At 43.9% G+C, this 22,897-nt stretch overlaps 1 protein-coding gene across 3 annotated transcripts in view; it reads left to right on the top strand.

Moving 5' to 3' along the window:
* C1QTNF8 (C1q and TNF related 8) overlaps positions 1-22,897 on the top strand; it is a 53,436-nt gene that overhangs the window by 17,716 nt on the left and 12,823 nt on the right. The window contains exon 1 of one of the 3 annotated variants that reach the window (XM_068246697.1): positions 10,048-10,089. The exons of the other annotated variants lie outside the window; for them this stretch is intronic. The gene's annotated coding sequence lies outside the window, so the exon portion shown is untranslated. Of the gene's footprint in view, positions 1-10,047; positions 10,090-22,897 lie in introns of those variants that run through there. 3 annotated transcript variants of the gene reach the window in all.

Consider the following 22,897-nt stretch of genomic DNA (forward strand, 5'->3'; position numbering starts at 1 on the left):
TTTTGGCATGTGTAAGGAAACAGAGTGCCTGGAGGAAACCCACACAGACACGGGGAGAACATACAAACTCCTTGCAGATGTTGCCGTGGCTGGGATTCAAACCAGTAATCCAGAGTTGCAAGGCGAGAGTACTAACCACTACGCCTAGGGTTGAGCCGAAATTTTCGAAATTTCGCGTTACTATAATTACGCATGCGAAATTTGCTATTACGGCGCGAAATTATGGTAGCGTAATTGCACTTTAAATTGTAATTGATAATACCGGAAGCGTAATTTTCAACGCGCAATTTCACGTACAACTATACCGTAATTTCACGTTAAACCATAACGTAATTTCGCATTTCTTCGTAATTTCGCGAATTTCGTAATTACTTGTTAGCTATATAAAGAAATACATTTTAATTTTGAAAATGAAAGTAATTTCGTTTATAATAGTAATTACTAGACACAGGAAAGTGTCTGGGTATTGGAGATTGTCCAATCATATTACAGGCTTCTTTTGAGATACGTCCTAAACAACCAATTGTCGTTTGACCCACCCTCCTAGTATATAATCTGGCAGCCATGTTAGTTTCACTTTGTGGGTTGTTGTTTCTGTAGGAGAAGGAGTGAGAGAGAGAGCACATTGCAGAACTCATATACATCATTTCTTTGCCTTTTCTAGCATTTTGCTTTATTTCAGTCATTGCTATAGACCAGTGTTTCCCAACCTTTTCCGGCCCGGGGAACACTGTCTGACCAAATTTTTCCCCGGGGAACGGCGCGCGCGCGCGGTGGGGGCGATGCGGCCCCCGGTTGTTTGCGCGACCTAGTGGACAGTGCCGCTATGGGGGGGGGGGGGGGGGCTGGGGTGCGGCTGCATAGCTGGCATAGTTGCCCCAGTGTAGGGAGTTTAGTTGCCTCAGTATAGTGCCCCAGTATAGCCAGTATAGTGCCCCAGTATAGCCAGTATAGTACCCCAGTATAGCCCCCCAGTATAGCCAGTATTGTGCCCCAGTATAGCTAGTATAGTGCCCCAGAATAGTGCCCCAGTATAGCCAGTTTAGTGCCCCAGTATAGTGCCCCAGTATAGCCAGTATAGTGCCCCAGTATAGCCCCCCAGTATAGCTAGTATAGTGCCCCAGTATAGCCAGTATAGTGCCCCAGTATAGCCAGTATAGTACCCCAGTATAGCCCCCCAGTATAGCCAGTATTGTGCCCCAGTATAGCTAGTATAGTGCCCCAGTATAGCTAGTATAGTGCCCCAGAATAGTGCCCCAGTATAGCCAGTTTAGTGCCCCAGTATAGCCAGTATAGTGCCCCAGTATAGCCCCCCAGTATAGCCAGTATAGTACCCCAGTATAGCCAGTATTGTGCCCCAGTATAGCTAGTATAGTGCCCCAGAATAGTGCCCCAGTATAGCCAGTTTAGTGCCCCAGTATAGTGCCCCAGTATAGCCAGTATAGTGCCCCAGTATAGCCAGTATAGTACCCCAGTATAGCCCCCCCAGTATAGCCAGTATTGTGCCCCAGTATAGCTAGTATAGTGCCCCAGAATAGTGCCCCAGTATAGCCAGTTTAGTGCCCCAGTATAGTGCCCCAGTATAGCCAGAATAGTGCCCCAGTATAGCTAGAATAGTGCCCCAGTATAGCCAGTTTAGTGCCCCAGGATAGCCAGTATAGTACCCCAGAATAGTGCCCCAGTATAGCCAGTTGAGTGCCCTCCCGCCCGTCCCCGCGGCCGCCGCTGTTATTACCTTGTTAACAGCGGCCGCTCTCCCCTCTCCGGCGCGTGTATATTCAAGCAGCGTATCTCCGGCTGCTCTGTGTGATGCACTGATGCGGAAGAAAGGAGGGCAGCGGCTTCCTGTAACGGCGATATGTATCGCCGTTACTATGGTAACCGAGCCCTGCCTCCTTCCGCATCAGTGCATCACACAGAGCAGCCGGAGATACGCTGCTAGCATATACATGGTCTGGAGAGGGGAGAGCGGCCGCTGCTAAGGTAATAACAGCGGCGGCCGCAGGGACGGGCGGGAGGGGGGATAAGAGCACGGCACACCAGGCGCTGCCTGGCACTGATTGGCCAGGCAGGGCAGGGGTCTGGGGAGGGGGGGGGGGCACGCGCCGCACCGGATAGCGGCAATCGGGCGCGCGGCGGCTGCGATCGGGGTGCTGGCACAGCTAGCAAAGTGCTAGCTGCGTCCAGCAAAAAAAAAATTAGGAAAATCGGCCCAGTAGGGCCTGAGCGGCACCCTCCGGCGGCTTACCCCGTGTCACACACGGGGTTACCGCTAAGGAGGTTAAGCAAAAAAAAACACTTTATGCAAGAACAAGTCTGCCTGTCCAGAAAACTAAAAAAAAAAAAAACATCCTCAAAACAGCGTGCAATGTTCTAAAGCTATTCTACATAAGACACCTCAAGCTGTAATTATAGCAGCATGAATAACAGTTTCATAACTGTACAAGGAAAAATAAGTTCCATACTTCCAATAAGACAGTGTACTGTAATGGTTTTCACTTACTGGCAGCAGTTCCACTGTTTTTTAAAGACAAATTTGGCTCAAACAACAGTCAGGTCCATGAACCTGAATTCTCTGTAAGGCCTGGAACACACCAGAGGAGTTTTTCTGAGCGTTTTGAGTTTTTATTTCTGCTGCTAATGTTATCCTATGTGTCTGTGCACACTGGAGCAATGAGGTTTTGTAAAAAAAAACCATAGCATTACATTGGGAAGAGCTTTTGAAACCTCTAAAAGCTCTTCCCAATGTAATGCTATGGGGTTTTTTACACAACCTCATTGCTCCAGTGTGCACAGACACATAGGATAACATTAGCAGCAAATTTAAAAACTCAAAACGCTCAGAAAAACTCCTCTGGTGTGTTCCAGGCCTAACATAACGTTTAGGGTAGGAACACACTCAGCAGAATCGCATATGCGTTTTCCACTATGTGCTATGGAAAATGCATATGCAATTCTGCCTAGTGTATTTCTACCCTTAAAGCTAATGGGAACCGGTTTAAAAAAAAAAAGTCAGATACTCACCTAAGGAGAGGGAGGCTCTGGGTCCCATAGAGCAGTGTTTCTCAACATTTTATTGGTGTGTACCCCCTTTTTTTTTTTGTAACACTGTTTTTATTGAAAATATATTGTACCATACAAACGTTTGAAATTGTCAGCAAATGTCCATATCAACAAAAAGGCACATATCATGTTTATAATACAATAAAATTGAAGATATGAAAAATGGATTATCTTGTGAATTTGTATTGTCCAACATTTCCAATTATCCATAGAACCAGAGCAAAATACAAGAAAGAGACAACATACTAATAAGATACAGGCTAAGTTAACACCTGAGTATTTGTTCCCGTGGTCTGTCCATCAATGTGGAAAGGAGAGCGTAACAATTATAGCGTGAGTTGTGCCCCACTAAGGAGGAGAAGCAAGAAAAATCAAGAAAAATCATGGATCATTGTGATATATATTAGTTAGGTTATTCATAATAATCTGTAGAATCCCAGATAAGAATTGTTTCCCGTCTAATGTCCCATAGGTCATTTCAATGAAGGTTAGGAGGTACGAACACATATCAGGGAGGGATGTAGTTGAGGAAGTACGTTTCCCATGGGTCCCATATTTGTTTAAATCTCTCTTCTGTATCTCTCAGGAGAGAAGTGAGATATTCCATAACCTTAGTCCAACTGATTTTTGTAGTAACTGCAGAGATTGTAGGAGAGAGGGCTTTACGCCAATGAGATGCTATAGATAATCTAGTAGCTGTTAGTATATGTGTAATCAGTCTCATCGTATATTTCTTTATTCCTGGTATCGGTTTACCTAGGAGCATATAGAGGGGGTCTAAAGGAGTATTAGTATTTGTTACCCTTGCTATTAAGGATTGAATCTCTACCCATAGTGGTTGAACTATTGGACAATACCAGAATATATGCTGATTACATCCCCTCCAACATTGATTGGATACATCAGAATATATTTTTGATAATACTTCCGGTGTTCTATACCATCGAAAAATCAACTTATAAATGTTTTCTTTTACTTGTGTGCATATTGATGTTTTTTTCGCATTCTCCCATATTGAGACCCAGTCTTCCAATTCTAGGGATTGTCCAATAGCTTGTTCCCACTTATTCATATATGAGTGTTTGAGTTTGAGGGTACCAGAATTGTCTAGAAGTAGCACATAAATAGCCGAGATAAGCCCTTTTTGGTGACCGTTATTGTGACATAATCTTTCAAAAGGAGTAAACATGGGAAGGAGATCTGTTCCCCTAGTGAGAGTTCTAAGGAAATGACTAATTTGATTATACTCCATAGACAATTGTGGCGTAAAGGTTATTTTTTCCTCTAGTGCAGTTTTGGTGAGGAGTTTTCTGGTGAGAACATTCGTCCAGTTATGAAGATTGGTATATTTAAGACTAAACCATCTACCCATGAAACTTTCTATCATACCCGGAGTAAAAGCAGGGTTACCTAGTATAGGATATAGTGGAGATATTGAGGATCTGAGATTAGCTTTCAGAACTGTTGAGTACCATACTTGGAAAGTAAATTTAATCGTAGGAAGGATTTTAATATGAGGTAGTTTGGGAGGAGATGGAGACCAAATCAAAGAAGCTAAAGAGATTGGGTAAATACTGAATGCCTCAATGAGGCCCCATTTAGTATATGTCTTTAGATCCGACCATTCAGGGAGTTGGCGTAAGTGGGTGGCCTGATAGTACAGTTTCAAATTAGGTAGACCTAAACCCCCCTGTTCTCTAGAAGCTAATAGAACAGAGGAGTGGATCCGTGGTTTAGAATTGTTCCAAACAAATTTTAAGAAGGCTCGTTGTAGGATTTTAAACTGTAGAGAGGGAACTTGGACAGGTAGCGTCTCGAATAAATATAGTAAACGTGGAAGTATGTTCATTTTTAAAGAGTAGATCCTACCTATCCATGAGATTTTGTAGGCTGTCCATTTATGTAAATCTTGTAAGATAGATTGTATTAATGAAGGGAAGTTAGCTTTGTACAGGGTAGCGTAGGTAGTTGTTAATTGAATCCCTAGATATTTAATAGAATGAGTCTTCCATTTATAGGGAAAGGATTGTTTTAAGTTATGGAGCATTGTCAGTGGCATTTTAATGGGAAGTGCTTCAGACTTGTCTTGGTTAAGTTTGAAGCCTGATATGGTTTCAAATTCTCTTAAAATTGAATGTAGCACTGGGAGAGAGGTGAGAGGGTTAGTTAACGTTAACAATATATCGTCTGCGAAAAGCGATATTTTATGTTCCTGAGTATTTTGTTTGACTCCAGTTATATCTTGATTTTGTCTGATGGCACACGCCAGGGGTTCAATACTTATAGCAAACAAAAGTGGGGATAGGGGACACCCCTGGCATGTGCCATTCGTTATGGGGAAGGGAGATACTGAAGCATAGGGAAGTTTAACAGTTGTAGATGGAGAAGAATATAAGTAGCGAATTAAGGTCAAAAAGGATCCACAAAAGCCCTGACATTCCATGACCCTAAGCAAAAAAGGCCACGACAACCTGTCAAAAGCCTTCTCTGCATCCAAACTTAGAAGAAGAGAAGGTTTCCCAGATCTATTCATCAATTCTATCAGATTGATAGCTTTCCTAGTGTTGTCTCCCGCCTGACGGCCTAAAATGAATCCTACTTGATCATTATTAATCATAGAGAAAAGGATTGGGTTTAAACGGTTTGCCATCACTTTTGTGATAATTTTTAGATCCGAATTAAGTAAAGATATAGGCCGGAAGTTCTGTGGAAGTTGTGGACCCTTACCTTCTTTAGGGATCATAGTAATTAGGGAATTCAAAAATGAGTTAGGTGCTACATTCCCCTTCATAAGTGCGTTTGCTAGTTTAGTCAAATAAGGGACCAGAGTGGATTGAAGTTTTTTGTAGTAAGAATATGGTAGGCCATCTGGACCAGGAGCTTTTGTGGAAGGAAGATGTTTTATGACCTCTGTAATTTCTTCATCTGTTATAGGGGCATTAAGTGATTTAATGTTTACTTCAGTGAGAGAGGGCATATTTAATTGATCTAGAAACGCATCTATTTTGGATAGATGTGTAGAAAGATTGGGATATTTTGGTAGGTTATAGAGAGTCTTATAATAGTCTGTAAAAATGTGTGCCACCTTTCGTGGGTGATAATGAACAGTTCCGTGGGAATCTTTCATAGAGTATATGGAATGGTTGGAAGATTTTGGGTTTAATTTGCGGGCAAGAATAGTATGTGGCTTATTGCCTCTTTCATAGAAAAGTTGTCTAGTCCATCTCAGGCTTTTCTCCAATTGTGTACATTGAAGGGTTTGTATTTCTTGTTTGAGGGTTTGTATTGTAGAGTAAAGTATCTGGGTTGGGTTAGATTTATATAATTTTTGGGCCGAATCTAGATCTGAGTAGAGCTTAGAAAGTCTTGAAGAAGACATTCTTTTACGCTTAGTGGCCTCTGATATAAACAGACCCCTGATGAAGGCCTTATGTGCCTCCCATACCATCCCATAAGAGGGACCTGATTCAATGTTAACTGTGAAATAAGATTGCAGTTCATCCGCAAGCCTAGATAGGATCTTTTTGTCTTGTAATAGAGTTTCATTCAATCTCCAGAAAATCGGTTTGTGAGTGTGGGATAGTAAGTCAATTTCTGTGATGACTGCTTGGTGATCTGACTATGCAATTGGAAGTATTTCAGCTCCCTTCAATGATGACAGGAGACTGGATGTTGAGAAGAAATAGTCAAGGCGGGAGTGAGATGCGTGTGGGGGAGAAAAGAAGGTATACTCAATAGAGGTAGGGTTAGAGATCCTCCATAAATCAAGCAGTTTATATTGTCTCATAAGAATTCTAAACTTGCGGGAATTGCGATCGTGAGTAGCCGTTGTAACGGTACTGGGGGGGACATATCGATCTTTAAGGTTAGAGAACGCCAAGTTAAAATCCCCTCCCAACAATAAACTACCCTTTGTATATTTGAATAGTTTCTTAAGAAATGGTGTGTACCCCTTTTAAAACCCTGTACTCATCAAGTTCCCCCTAGCATAGTAAACATTATCACAAGTACCCCTTGACAAATCTAAAAAAATCTATATTTAAATCATAGCACATAATTGGTTCTAAACAATTTCCAGGCATTTACTATTGCTTCTAATTAGCTAAAATACTAATTTGGTGTTATTGAAATAAGATTTATCATTATCTAAAACTCTAAATTTGTTATATTTGGTTAAGTAAATCAAGTCAGAGTACCCCCTGGAACCATCAGAAGTACCCCCTGGGGTACGCGTACCACATGTTGAGAACCTAGGCCATAGAGCAGCACTCCCTCTCCTCTCCCGGTGCCCGCTGCTGTTCTGGCTCCCCCGTAGCGGTATTCGACCGTTTCGGTAAATACCGCTGTCTCCAGGCCGAAGGGAGGCTTCGGAGATGCTTCGGGAGCCCGAGTGCTCCCAAAGACGGGCCGCTCTACACTGCGCACGCGCGCCCTCTATGACGCACTCGCGTGTGCGCCGCCTGTCTTCGGGAGGACTCGGCTCCTGAAGACTTCCGAAGTCCCCTCGGCGGGGGATACGAATGGAGGAGCCAGCGCAGCACCGGGAGAGGAGAGGGATTGCTCATTAGGACCGAGCTTTCCCTCTCCTTAGGTGAGTATCTGCCTTTTTTTTTTAACGGGGTCACGTTAGCTTTAAGCTTTTTACAATTGAAACAGTATGCAAAAGTATGCGAGTCTGTCTGGAGGCTTTAGGAGGCAGCCCCACCACCAGGTGAAAAAGTACTGTCAACATTATTTTCAGTATTTTCTTGCTTCCTGGGGGTTTAAAAGGCATTTGATAATAAGATGGGAAAATATCACCTAGGAGAAAATTCAGGAGAAAAATGGGCCAGAGACCATTGTTTAATTCACTTTTTTCTCCTATGAGATATATATATATAAATATATATATATATATAGTATATGTATATATATATATTATCAGTCTGTTTAAAATAACTTTCAGCATTTTGCAATTAATGCTGAAAACGTACGAGTGAACAGGCATGCTGGAAAATCTCAGATGCAAAGGCTTAGGTGCGCTGTGGTACCGGCGTTGACTTTGCCAACAACTGCCGGACCTGAGGTCGGTCCCCCCCCCAAGTGTACATGTCCTTCCCATGGTCAGTGTTGCATATTTACCTGTCCTGCCGGTGCGAATACTTGCCTCCAGTGTGCGGCATCATCTTAAACAATTAAAACATTTTGATAATTCATAAAGACACTGGGGAGGGGATTGGCAAACAGGCAGGTGGTGGAGCTTAAGGCCGGTTTTACACTTACCTTTTGCGTTGCAGCGGGGATGCAATCAGGGGCGTAACTAGAAATCCCCAGGCCACCGTGCAAAAAAAAATCCCGGGTGCCCCCCCCCCCCCCCCGGGCCTTTTTGCGGGGGCAGGAGGGGTCGCAACATAAGAGGAGAGTGTGGCAGATCAGCGGGGAGGGGGGACATTCCCCCCTCCCTCACCTCAGGCTCTCCTCTTAGCGCTCCCCCTCCTGCAATCATTAGTGGCAGCGGGCGGTGGCGGCAGGCCACAGGAAGTAACATAAAGCTCTTACTGATCGGAGACCTCCTGCGCGATGGAGGTATGTATCCAGCCTGACGCCGCCCACCCACTGCCGCTAAGGATGTCCCCCCTCCCTGCTGATCTGCCACACTCTCCTCTTATGTTGCGACCCCTCCTGTCCCCCCCCAAAAGCCCTGAGCAGGCCCTAGGGGGGCCCCAGGCCCCCCCTGCGGGGGCAGGGGTCGCATCCCCTATTGTTATGCCCATGGATGCGGTGCTCTTGCCACATCCTACCCCAACTAAAAAAATGACAAACATTATGGCCTTGTGGTAAAGTGCGCCGACAGGGTCAAATGCATAGCGCTGCCCCCCAACCCTCACTGCTCAGTGACATACGGCACTGGGATTCCCATCAACACACCGTGCTCCCGTCAATGAAATTCCTCCGCCATTCATTGACTCCAGTGACTTCCGCCGCTGCACCGTTGCTGGGGAAGTTGTACGGTAACGTCCTGCAGACTCTGTGATTCTGAAACTTCTGGTGCAATGCGACATGGTAAGTATGCTAGGCCCCATTTACTTGCATTGCCGTGGTGTAACCCTGCAGCTACAGGGTAACACAACGCACACTTGCATTGCAAATATAAAAGGGGCCTCAAGATCAATTGAATACGGGGACTTTCATTTTTTCTCTTTTGTTTTTTTCCCTTTTGTTAAAAATACTTTCTCAGCACTCTGTAATCCAAAAAGTATCAAAAAAGAAGTATTGTCAAAATTACGCCGAGCATTTTCTTGCTTGCTGGTGGCTTAAAAGGCTATTTGTTGATTAGGTGTGAAAAAATCACCTAGGAGAAAACAGGAGAAAAAGTGAATAGAATGCTGGCCTTTGTTGTTAATGCATCAGATGAGACCGCTTCCCTCCGCAGCATTGAGTGTCTTGATGCTGGCAGGATTACAGACAGTGCGAAATCTTGGCTCCTACGGATGTGTCCTCGGGGCATGTGTAGCACAGATCATGCCAGCAATAATATCGATGGAGTGAAGAATCCCTAAATAGTCTCATACACAAAATACTCTGTCTATTGTATTCTGCCAGGTTCAGGAGAAACGTTTACCTCTCGCTTCAATAAGCTCGTCATCTGCACACTATTGTTCTGGGAAATTGTTATTTGAGGCTTCTAGACATAAATATTATTTTTTTTTATTTTTGAAGTGAGGCTTTCACTTGCATTGCGTAAACTAAAAGCATTGGTATATTACAGAACTCAATGCAGAGTTCTCCATTGTATGTCAGCCTTTTAAACTGAACAACAAAAGGCCTGTGCCAGTGTGTGCTATTTTAGTGGTGTTTATTATTTTATGATATTATAGAGCGCCTCATTGATATTCTGTGTTATACGTAAACAACTTTTATAATGTTTTTCTTGTGAGTTATACTATACTGTAGTTTTTTTATGTTTAACCTCTTGAGGACCACAAGCTTACACCTCCCTAGTGACGAGGCCATTTTTTACAATTCAGCACTCTGCAGCTGTAACAGGTTAGTACTCGGCTGTTCAATTTAGCAGCCAAATGAATCTTTCCTCCTTGTCTGCCCACCAACAGAGATTTCTGTTGGTGGGATCTGATTGCTGCTGCAATTTTTTAAAATGAATTTTATTGTTGTTGGTTTTTTTAATTTAAAAAGTCTATTTTATTAATAAATTGCTGTTTTTTTTTTCTACACTGATCACGGAGTCCTGCAATGTTTGTTTACGGAAGCGCGTGCTTCCTGCTAATCTCACGCATTGCGAGATCACGCACCCGTGCATGGTGAAGGAACAAGAAAGCCACTCTGCGGCCGCCATCCTGTGTTAGGCAGTCGCAGAGTGGTTAAAAGGATCCAGTTTTATTATTTTCTATTGTATATATCTACACATTGAGCCTGTCTCTCTCTTGTATCACACAGGGACGGATCTGGGGGGGGGGGGGGGGGGGCAGACGGGTCTCTTGCCCCAGGCGCAGTTTGTTGAATTCTTAAAAAGGAGGCAAAATTTGGATGGGGAATGGCAGTTTAGGCACCAAAACCTGATCTTTAGGCACCAAAACCTGACCATTAGGCACCAAAACTGGATGGGGAATGGCAGTTTAGGCGCCAAAACCTGACCTTTAGGCGCCAAAACCTGACCTTGCCCCAGGCGCAACTTGGTCTAGATCCGTCCCTGGTATCACACAAGGGTCAAGCATATTGTAGCACTATCGCAAATATTGAGTAACATGGTCATGGTCACCTTTTTGGGCCATGGTCATCTTCCCAGACAATATTCCCCTTCCCTGGGCCATGGCCGCCTTCCAGGGCTATGGTAACCTTCCCAGGCCATGGTCACCTTCCTGGGTCATGGTCACCTTCTCACCCATGATTACCTTTCTGAGCCATGGTCACCTTCCTGGTCATGGTTGACTCATTTGCCTTATATTGACTCATGAAAGGGAGCCTATGCAATCTTTAAAGGGGTTCTGTAGTGGTTATAAAAACAAAAAGTGTCACTTACCTTGGGCTTCTACCAGCCCCCTGCAGACATCTTGTCCCGCCAGCCTGAACTATCCTCTGGTCCCAGTGCCGAGGCTCACATCCCTATTATTCGTCTGACTAGACGAATTCCACTGTATCTGTGCGACCATGGCAGGTGCAGTACAAAGTTTTCTTGTATTGCGCCTGCGCAGGAATTTCTCTGAGATGCAAGCAGGAGCAAGGACGCGCAGACGCAGTGGCATTCGTCTAGTTAGACAAATAATTGGGAAGTGAGCCGCGGCGGGGGACCGGAGGATCCTCGAGTGATGGCGCGAGAGAAGATGTCTGCAGGGGGCTGGTAGAATCCCCAGGTAAGTGACACGTTTTGTTTTTAAAAACCACAACAGAACCAACTTGAAGAGACTCTGTAATATAGAAAACGTCCCCTGGGGGGTACTTACCTCGGGAGGGGGAAGCCTCAGGGTCCCAATGAGGCTTCCCCCTCCACTGTAGCTGCAGGCAATCCAGCGCTGGCTCCCCCAAAGTGTCCTGCAATCCTGGCTCAACAAGCCTGACAAGGCTTGATATATTTACCTTCCCTGGCTCCAGCGGGGGCGCTGCTGTGGCTCTCCGCACGGAGATAGGTGGAAATAGCCGATCTCCGTTGGGTCCTCTCTATTACGCAGGCGCAGGAGACTTGCGCCTGCCCTGTAGAGTGGCCTGACAGCAATCGGCTATTTCCGTCCCTATCTCCGAGCGGAGAGCCGATACTGCACCTGCGCTCGAGCCGGGAAGGTAAATATTTACATCCCCGCTGTTCAGAGGGGCACAGGTTTTCTTTAAACTTCAGTAAACTTTAGTAGCTATTGAATATGGATAGTTAAACCATTTTCTAGAAAAACTTTCTAAAGCCCCTCACCAGGCAATAATGTTTTCCTAGTAGAGATTAGGGATGATTAATGAGATGCAAATTCTTCCAAGATTATGCAATTTTTTTTGCAAATGTATGCAGTTTGAAGTAGGACCAATCAATTTAAACCCAGGTTTAAATTGATTGGTCCATTTTCAAGCTGCATATATTTGCATAAAAATGTGCATAAATGTGTATCAACTTGGAAGAATTTGCAAATTGTTGATCATCCCTAGTAGAGATGTCTGTGCATATTCCTAATCATTAACTGATGACAAATTAATTACGGTACTTTGAAAGGCTAGAAGTCCAGACAAGCTACACACTTGTTTCAGGTGCAGTTTCTACTGCAGCCAAAGAGATCAGCAGGACTGCCACGCAGTTGGCATTTTTTAAAAGGAAACACATATGGCAGCCATCATATCCCTCTCACTTCATGTGTCCTTTAAGCCCTGCCCACATGCACGTATTAGTACGCTGTATGTGAGCTGGGTGCAGGGCGAACCGAGTGACAGCTCTCCCTGCTGCCGCTAACCTCCCCGGCGGCGTTAATTACTAATTCTCCTCCGAGTCATCGCAACGCGGAGGAAAGTGTAATTCAGGGTCCAGCGATCATTGGAGCCCCAAATTACCCTTACGCTGTCTGTCTAACCTCCTGCTTCGCTGTCCACACATAAGAGGCAAGTCGCCTGGCAGGGATCGGACTTGATCACTCGACTGACGGTGCAGGGCCGACACTGTTCAGACACATTGCTAGCCTTCACGCGACTGGCGGGTTCTATTGCTATGTGTGTGGGGGGGGGGGGGAAGAGTGGATGGAGCAGCATATGGGGAACATAACATGGCCGGTGTGGTGAGTGAGAAAAACAGTGCTCTTTGGCAGGGCGTGGCTGAGTTGATGATCTGGGCTGATCACTGGCCAAAGAGTTGTGGACCACTGTACTCGTAATTAATTCTTTAATCTAGAGAGTGCACAAGGTCCTTCATCTCCATATTCTGGCAGGTTTCCTCTTACATATACATATTTTTCCAGTTTATAAGCGCTCTAGTTTCCAGCTGAGGATATCAGAAGTAATTCCAGCAAGCAGCATTCCATTCCTTGGTGTTATCTAACTTGATTTGTCTAGCAATTCTCAAGGTCACAGAAACAGGAAACTCTGGGAAGTATCAGCAGGATTCTTCTAAAACATTCACCTCTGTGTTGAGTAGAAAATAGAATAAATATACTTAGCATCCTTGGAGAGAAGTGCAAAAAAACAACAACAACAAAAAAAAAAAAACAGATTTTAAGGAGGTATTTATTAATCTGAGGCTCGTGGGCCACAGGCAAGGACTGGGTGGTCCGTATCCATCAGCTGCGATAAGCATTATGTAGCGCTATGACTTTATTTTTCGCTCATCCAGGGTAAACAGGATGTTGCATGGCATGAGAGGGACACCACTGGAGAGTAACGACCTTGGGGTTCATTCAGAATATTTTGAAGGCTTGCTGACTTGACTTTATCTCACAATTCAAAATTATTTAACAAGTAGGAACAAAAGTTATTTTAAAGCCTAATTACGGTATATATACCATGATCTCATCCTTTGAGTTATTTCAGCTTCACTCTCCTTCTGTAGATGCTGAAGGAGTGGGAGACTCTGCAAGCATGGGGGTCCCCCATAACTCTTATATCATCTTGCTTTAGCAGATCCTTATTAGGACTAGGAGGGTACACAGGTACTCTTCCAGGTTCTCACTACTTGTCAGATGAGAGGCGCATGCATCACATAGATTATGTTTTGGGGTTTTTGTTATCATATATGTACAATGACCAGTGTGGGATCAGATGTCACTCTGGGTTTAGGTTAAGCTCTAAAGTAAAATGACATATGAACTTTGTAAACTATAAAGTTGGCTGGGGGTTGTGGTTAAGTGTTAGGCACCCCCAGGAGGGAGGGGGTTTGTGTTAGGTGACACCTGGGGAATTTAGCAGTTAGTTTCAGGTAGTGGGAGATTTAAAGGTTAGGTATTGGTAGCGGAAAGGTTCTGAGTGAGAGTAGGGTTAGGTTAAGTCATAGTAACATATCATTAAGGTAGAAGAATATCGAAATAATCTTAATTAAGTAGTAGAATATCAATAATTTTACCAATATTCTACTAGTGGCAACCCCGTGTGCTTTTTTTCCAGGTGACCTAATTACATGAATGTCAGTATAGGTACCAGATGTGCCTCTCTCCTCCCCATGCAGAGCTTGGAGAGGCTGGAGCACGGCACAGTTACTCACCTCTCAGCATTCCAGTGCCAAAGTTCTTTCTCAGCTTTGCATACAGCATCCCCTCTATGGCTCAATGGGAAAGCAGGAAAAAAGGGCGCTGGCTGAGGGTGGACGAAAAGGGCGCCTCCATAGACTCCAATGCAATTTTCGTTAATAAGCCGAAAAAAGGGTGCCCGGTAAATATCGTTAACAACATTAGGACATTAAAGTTTTTAAAGTATATTATCGTTTTAGAAGCTTGCAAAGTTATAGTTTTTGTCATGTTGTTTGTATGTACAGATTTCACATTATCAAAGATATTATCGTTTCTACGTTTAAAAGGGTGATTCTGCAGTGGGTGTGGGGCACCACCAGGATGGGGGGGGGGGTTGGTGGTTAGGTGTATGCACCGCCCAGGTAGTGGTTAGAGTTAGGCAACACAGGGGTTAGTTAGGGTTAGGCACCACCGGGGTGTTGGTTAGTGTTAGGCACCAGTGTCGGTTGGCGTACATCAAAAAAGGGCGTCGGGAAAAAAGGGCGCGTGGTGTAAACGATAAACAGTATTATCGTTTATAGAAATATTGTGTAGAATTTCGTTTACAAATAGTGTTTTAAGAATTTATAAATCACTAAATAATGTGTATGAGATCGGCAATTCTTAAAACGTTAATCTTCCCTGTTTGTAAACTGAAACTTATATTTACGTTTGTTAAAAACCCTCCCTGTACCTATCCCTAACCCATAGACCCCCTGTTGGTGCCTAAACCTAAGACCCCCCCAGTTGGTGCCTAAACCTAAGACCCCCCCAGTTGGTACCTAAACCTAAGACCCCCCTATTGGTGCCTAAACCTAAGACCCCTCTGTTGGTGCCTAAACCTAAGACCCCCCAGTTGGTGCCTAAACCTAAGACCCCCCTATTGGTGCCTAAACCTAAGACCCCCCTGTTGGTGCCTAAACCTAAGACCCCCCCTATTGGTGCCTAAACCTAAGACCCCCCTATTGGTGCCTAAACCTAAGACCCCCCTGTTGGTGCCTAAACCTAAGACCCGACTATTGGTGCCTAAACCTAATACTCCCCAGTTGGTGCCTAAACCTAAGACCCCCCAGTTGGTGCCTAAACCTAAGACCCCCCAGTTGGTGCCTAAACCTAACACCCCCCTGTTGGTGCCTAAACCTAAGACCCCCCTGTTGGTGCCTAAACCTAAGACCCCCCTGTTGGTGCCTAAACCTAAGACCCCCCTGGTGGTGCCTAAACCTAAGACCCCCTATGGATAATAATGTTTTACAGACATTAATAAATAAAAAATGTAAATAAAAAAATGTAAATAATTTTTTTGGGTGGATAATAATGTTTTAGAAATGTTTTAGAAATAGTGATTTAGTATCTTTATAAACGTTATTTGTCACGGGCTCATTTTGTAAAGTTAAATCATCACAAACATAGTTATAAATCCTTAAAAATCTCCGGGCGCCGTTTGTTAAAGCGGTTATAATCTCCAGCGCCTTTTTTTTACCTGTTCGGCACCCATTAAACAATATTTATAATGGGAGTGAATGGGGCGCCCTTTTTGTCCACTTGTCTCATGCGCAGGGGCGCCTCTAGCCTTCTTGTCACTCCAGGCAAGAAATCCTGTGGCGCCCCCCCCCATAAAAAATAAAACAAAAATCATATACATTATAGAACACTTCACACATGATATAAGCCATCAGAGAAGGATAACTATGAAACGGGGCCCTGGGCAAGATAACACTTTGCCCTCCACTGATGGTCACCTGGCTCATTTAGTTAGATTTGGTGGGGGCTAGCAACCACCAGGCCCCTAAACTCTCTCTAGACTCTAGGCAACTGCCTAAGTTTGCCTTGTGGATGATCAGCATTGTATGCCATACAGCACATGCTGCCAGTATGCACCTCAAATAAATACAACACCCACACTACAAGTTCCAATGGCAGTCACATTGCAAGATTGGATTATCAAGCAAGACATTCTTACTTTCAGAATAATTTTTCACAAACATTATGAGATATGCAGATATGTTACCACCTGTTGGGGTAGGACTGGAGTGGGTATATCATGACATTGAAGGGCTGATATAGTAAGGTGGTTTAAGGCACAGTGTACACCGAGCGGTTTTAGCAGCGATCCGCCAACCACATCTGTCTGTGAAAACGCTTGGCTAATGTATTTCCATGGGATGATGCACACCAGCGGTTTGAGGTTTTTAGCAAACCGCAAACGTGCCTCCTGCTGCACATTTGCGGTTTGCAGAAGCGATTCTGCCTCAATGTAAAGTATAGGAAAAATGCAAACCGCTCTGAAAAACACTAGATCAGAGCGGTTTTCCAGGCGTATTTGTTACAGAAGCTGTTCAGTAACAGCTTTTACTGTAACAATATTTGTAATCTGCTTCACAAAAACACTCGGCATGTTTAGAAAATGTCTCTAAACATGCCTAGAATCGCTCTGAAATCTGCTTCAAAAACCGCTAGCGTTTTGAGGATCTGCTAGCGGTTTTGGTGTGCACTGGGCCTAACAGTTTGATTCATAATCCATTCTGGAGATAAGCACAGTGTGTTTGTAGTGTAAGTGATACAAGAGAAGAGAAGTAGAATGGAGGGAGGAAGGGTAGTAAAGGGTCAGAATTGATGACATGGATGAGCAGATATCTATGAGTAGAATAGAGGCTCAGTGGGGAGCACTACTGCATTTTAGTGCTGAGTCCAAGGCTTGAACATTGGCCAGGGCAAAATCTGCATGGAGTTTCTGTCTTCAGACACTTCAGACATTTCCTGCATCCTAAAAAACATACTAATAAGTCAACTGGTTTACCCCAAAACAATCCTATATTGAAAATATTAGACTATAACTGTGGTAGGGATTAGACTGTGAGCTCCTCTGAGGACAGTCAGTGACATGACTATGTACTCTGTAAAGTGCTTCAGGAGATGTCAGTGCTATATAAATAAATAATAATAATATGGTAGGACATTAGACTATGACTATGGTAGGGTTAGATTGTGAGCTTCTCTGAGGACAGTCAGTGACATCACTATGTACTCTCTACAGTGCTGCAGAAGATGTCAGTGCTATATAAATACATAATAATAATATGGTAGGACATTAGACTATGACTATGGTAGGATTAGATTGTGAGCTCCTCTGGGGACAGTCCGTGACATGACTATGTACTCTGTAAAGTGCTGCAGAAGATGTCAGTGCTATATAAATACATAATAATAATATGGTAGGACATTAGACTATGACTATAGTAGGATTAGATTGTGAGCTCCTCTGAGGACAGTCAGTGACATGACTATGTACTCTGTAAAGTACTGCAGAAGATGTCAGTGCTATATAAAGTACTGCAGAAGATGTCAGTGCTATATAAATACATGATAATAATATGGTCGGACATTACAGTTTGACTATGGTAGGGATGAAATTGTAAGCTCCAGTGAGCAGTCAGTGACATGACTATGTACTCTGTAAAGTGCTGAAGATGTCAGTGCTACATAAATACACAATAATAGTTCCAAATGCTACTGGCTCCCCTGTAGTGTGCTCAGACTAGTGTACATAGTTGTGTACATTGTTCCCCAAGTAGCAGTTGTTTGGTCAGGGAGACAGTGGGAGAGGGAGCATGAGCAGAGGGTGAGGGCAAGCAAAGTTAAGCTCCACACTCACCACAGTGACTGCAACAACACAGGAAGATGGATCCAGCGAGGTGTCCCTCATGACAAGCGTCCAGCGATTCATCTTCCTGCCAGCGGGTATGCGAGATGTCACGTGACATTACAGGACGGGCGCGAACGAGAAGTCAAGCGACCTCAGTACTTTACTTGATCCTCAGTGACGGTCACTTTTCACCACACAACGCTAAGGGATGTCACGACATCGTGTAAATGACTACTTGTCGCTCAAAAAAAAAATTGATGGACATCGGGAAAATCGTTGGAAAAATCGTGAGGTGGTACATAGCATTAGAGAGAGGGCAAACAGACAGCATTAATGGAAATACATTATTATGCCATCTTCAATAATAAGTAGTGATGGATGTAATTACACACATTGCTTACATGTCCATTATCATTGTTTGAGCTTTAGATGCTGCCCTCCTATTCACTCTCTCACAATGAAAGACAAAACCTGCAACCCCCACTGTGTCCATTACACACTTCAAACACTGTCCTGTTGAATTAAGGGAGAAGTGTGGGCTGTGTAGGCAGTGGCGTAGCTAAGGAGCTCTGGGCCCCGATGCAGGTTTTACAATGGGCCCCCCAAGCACTCTATACATAGCAATTAATGCGGTGCATCAAAACCTGCCAATGGCAACTACAGTGTCAGAGGTGCAAGAGGAGGATGGGGAACAGTTTGTTAATGATTACCACTACTCAAAGTATCTATAGAAGTGATTATTATGAGCACAGGACCAATAGAAAGCTAATACCGTAGTTGAGGGAGGGCCCTTCGGGGCCCCTCTGGCCCAAGGGCCCCGATGCGGTCGCTACCTCTGCACCCCCTATTGCTACGCCCCTGTGTGTAGGGGAGAGGATCAGATGATCCTACCTCTCCATAGCTAGTCATGGCGATCCTTCTGACATCTAGACATGCAGACATTCTAGCAGAGCACACAGCTGTCTGCAGAGTTTACTGTTTGTTTGTTTGTCTCACTCGCTCTGCAGACTCAGTAACATTTGGGGGTAGGGCGCTGTCACCTCTGTGGAGGGGCAGAGAACAGCTATAAACCAGACACCTTCTTCTTAGGGAGTATCTATAATTCTGAACTCTGAATGATTCTTTATCCATGACTTAGCAGAAGGCTATTTGTGAAAAGAGCAGAGTAACCAAGCAGCTCAGGGTGACCCAAGCTACTAGGAATGTATAGGGGGATAAAAGGAACCAAATGCCCTCCTACTAAAAAAGCAAAGCTTGGTGTAATTTTCCTTCTTAAAACAGAAGGAAATCTTTTTCTCTCCAGTCCCTTACAACGGTCTTTCAGGACAGGAATTTTTATTTCCCCTTGGACTGACAGTAATTTATTGCGCCTTCCCCATCAAAGCCGCTCCAAGCCGCTGCCTGGGTGGTCAGTAGGTAAAGGCGCCCCTGCTCATGCGCCCAAATCTGCTGCTTCCGTCGGGCGTACTGGGAGCTGGAAAAGTTGAGTAGATTCACTTGCTGGCCAAGCAGCAGTAATCCTGTGTAGCTGCTCACAGTGAAGACTTGCTGCAGGTTTCTATTGGGAGAGATAACACAGGGTTTCTGCTGCTTGGCCAGCAGGTGGATTTCCTCAGTTTTTCCACCTCCCAGTCTGACACTGTCCGGCACCACCAGGGGATGGTTGGGGTTAGGCTCCACCAGGGGAGGGGTTAGGTTTAGGGATCACCAGGGGAGGGTTCTGTGTGAGAGTAGAGTTGGGTTATACTGTATTGTTGAATTACGTTTACTATTTTTAACGTTAATATATTTTCGTTATCAACTCCCATCTGTTTTAAAACCATATTTCTTGTTAACCAATTTTGTTAATGATGTTTATCGTTATTGAAATTTCATTATCTACCGGCGCCATTTCATTATCTAGCCGGGCCCTTTTTTCCTAGCGTCCCTTTTTTCATGCACCCCTCAATGGTGTCTCCCAAAAGTGACACTACTGTAGCCATGGAGACGGGACGCTGTCCGAGAACTTCTGGCGTTGATATGCTGAGAGGTGAGTAACCGTGCTGTGCTCCAGTCCCTCCAAGCTCTGCAACACCACCGGCACCTGTGGGCAGCAGGGGGGCTGGCGAAGCTTCATAGGGTTTGGGGGCAGAATTTCACTGCATTTTGGGGGTGGGGCTTCATGCTGTTTAGTGGTGAACAGGGACTTAAGCCCACACCAGAGCACCCCTTATTTTGTGGCATTCTGTGCAAGCACTCCGGTCCCTCAGGGCAAAAGCCAGCCCTGCTGTGAAATGCATACGTTTGTATGTGTGGATTTATGCCAAGAGATTTTTTTTAAGAACTCTTTTTCCATGAATTTGTTATCTGCAGTTTTGTTATGATTAATAAAATATTGTAACTTTTTAAAAAGTGGTGCTAATTTAAGTCCAGATTGTGTTTGCAAGTTTGTTTGGTCCTCTGGGCACATTAGGTGACATGACTGTGTACTCCGTAAAGTGTTAGAATATCTCAGTGCTATATAAATATATAATAATTGTATGATAGGACATTAGACTATGACTATGTTAGGGAGTAGATTGTAAACTCCTCTGACAGCAGTCAGTGACATAAGTATGTACCCTTCAAAGTGCTGCATAAGTTGTCAATGCTATATACATACATGTTAATAATACTGTAGGATATTCGACTAATATTAGGAATTGCAGTGTGAGCTCCTCTGAGGACAGTCAGTGACATGACTATGTACTCTGTAAAGTGCTGCAGAATATGTTAGTGCTATATAAATAGGGATGGTCAATGAAAATCAATTAATTTCGAGTTGATGCAGCATTATGCAAATTATGTATACAAATGATCAATCAAATCCTGCTGAGGTAGAATTCCATTGGTCCCTTTACAACCTGCATACAAAATTTGCATAATCCTACATCAGTTCAAAATGATTTGCATCTCACTGACAATTCCTATATATGATCAAATAATAATATGGTAGGACATCACACAATGACTATGGTAGGGATTAGATTGTGAGCTCCTCTGAGGGCAGCCAGTGACATGACTATATACTGTAGCACTATATAAATGCATGATGGTAATAAATCACCTCTAGGATTTCCCGGACAGCTGGTGCTTGTCTAAATTAAATGACTATGCCGGGGGTGTAGCTAGAGGCTAATGGGCAATATTTTCATAGGGCCTTTTGATCTAGGCAATTTTGAACAATGCCACCTGCCCCTAACCTATGGATATAAGTTGACTTGGGCAATTTATATTCCCATGCAATGTACACTGTGTATAGTCCATGGGCACTGAGGCAAAGTCGGAGGGTAGAGAGAAAAAGGAAAGTTAAAGCGGTATAAAACTCTGACACGATATTCAATAAAAAGATGTTTTTCTACTTTTTATATGCCATACGGTTATCATATTTGCTTTTGTGCAAAGGTATTATTATTCATTTAGAAATTACAAGTTCGCAAAGTACAATTTTTTTGCTCTGAGAGCTGACTTTGCACTTTATTCATAACTGGTTTATTCATCTTGTAATGTATGCAGAAATGCTTTCTGAGTGACTGTCTGTGTTCAGGAGAGTCTGCACAGTCAGAGAATGTGTCACATTCCTCACTTGATACAATTAAGTTAACACAAGATAATGTTATCTACAGTTCGGATGCGCTTTCCCTACAGGGAAAGTCCTGTGTTTAACTAGTTAATTGCGCTTCTAGTAAAAAAAAATGGTGGTAGTATATAATATGCTGTAAATAATTTTTTAGAGCAAAGAAGAAATGCAGGGTTTCATTCAGCTTTAATAGTGAACACATCAAGTACCACCTGGACGCCTTAATCTCCAGGGCCCATAGCAGTTGCTATGGCTGCTATGGCTATTGCCTGGACCATAACGTTTATAACGTTACACAATATTTGTTTTGTTCTCTGTAGTTGTGAAAGAGTTCTTTTTTCACGTTCATCAAACTTTATCCTCTGCACTTTCTCCTGCTTCGTACTTTACTTGTACTTTACTTGTACTTTTATCAAACATCCAAAAATTACCGGCAGCAAAAACGCAGAAAGCAGCATGCCTTCTGAAGTCACTTGTCAAAGCCCATCATCCCTCACATCTTCTGCACACGTTGTAAGGAAAGCACTGGAAGTGAGCTACAACCTGTTCTGTTTAATCCTCGTCTATCCAGCTCGTGTGCCACATGCAGAGAGGGGACCGCAGAGCGTTTTCTTTCCAAACTTCTCTTCCATAACTTTTCTTGTGAAGTGGACTTTTGAACAGGAGGTGCACACCTGTCTCAGAGGCCTGCGGTTTATTCTTCCCAGGTCGGGAACATCGCCGCTGCCTTAGGAGCGTGCAATGTTGCGGATGCCTGTGAGCGTCATTCGCCAGGAATGAAGGATGCTGTTTTGGAAGACCTGATTGAAAGCAGATGAGATGTGAAAGAGCACTGTCCTCCGGCTATAGCGCTTGGACGGTGTTTCAAGTCTGCTCCTGCAAACCAGCTCCGCGACTGCTTTGGGCAAATACTGATTTATGTATAAAGGAAAGGTTTTTTGTTTTTTTTGTCCGTGGACTATTTAAACCATAGCAGGCAGTCTCTTAAATATTTATTCAACCGACAAAACTGCAATTAGTGAGGAACACGGTTTTGTCTCAGGTCAGTGAGACTGCTGTGTTCTCTTGGCATTTGTGTCAGTGATAGCAGCAGAAGATCGTTCTATAATTATTAACACACTGTTCTACATAATAGGAATATCTTTATAGCTGTGCCAGCTATAAAGCCGTGCCATGGTTGTAAATATCACATTTACAACCATGATTGTCATCTTATCAACTCCAGGCAGGGGCGTAACTACAGGGGAGCAGACCCTACAACTGCAGGGGGGCCAGAGTTGTGTGTGTGTGTGTGTGGGGGGGGGGGGGGCAACTACTAAACCTTTCCTCCCTCCAATACTCCAGATCAGTTGTTGTGGCTACACATGTTATGGGTGTAATGGTCCTGATAGTCCTGATGCTTGCAAGATTGGCCCCCAGGGGGCATAATTTGTA

This window comes from Hyperolius riggenbachi, chromosome 7 (assembly GCF_040937935.1).
Source record: "Hyperolius riggenbachi isolate aHypRig1 chromosome 7, aHypRig1.pri, whole genome shotgun sequence".
NCBI classification, from domain to species: Eukaryota; Metazoa; Chordata; class Amphibia; order Anura; family Hyperoliidae; genus Hyperolius; species Hyperolius riggenbachi.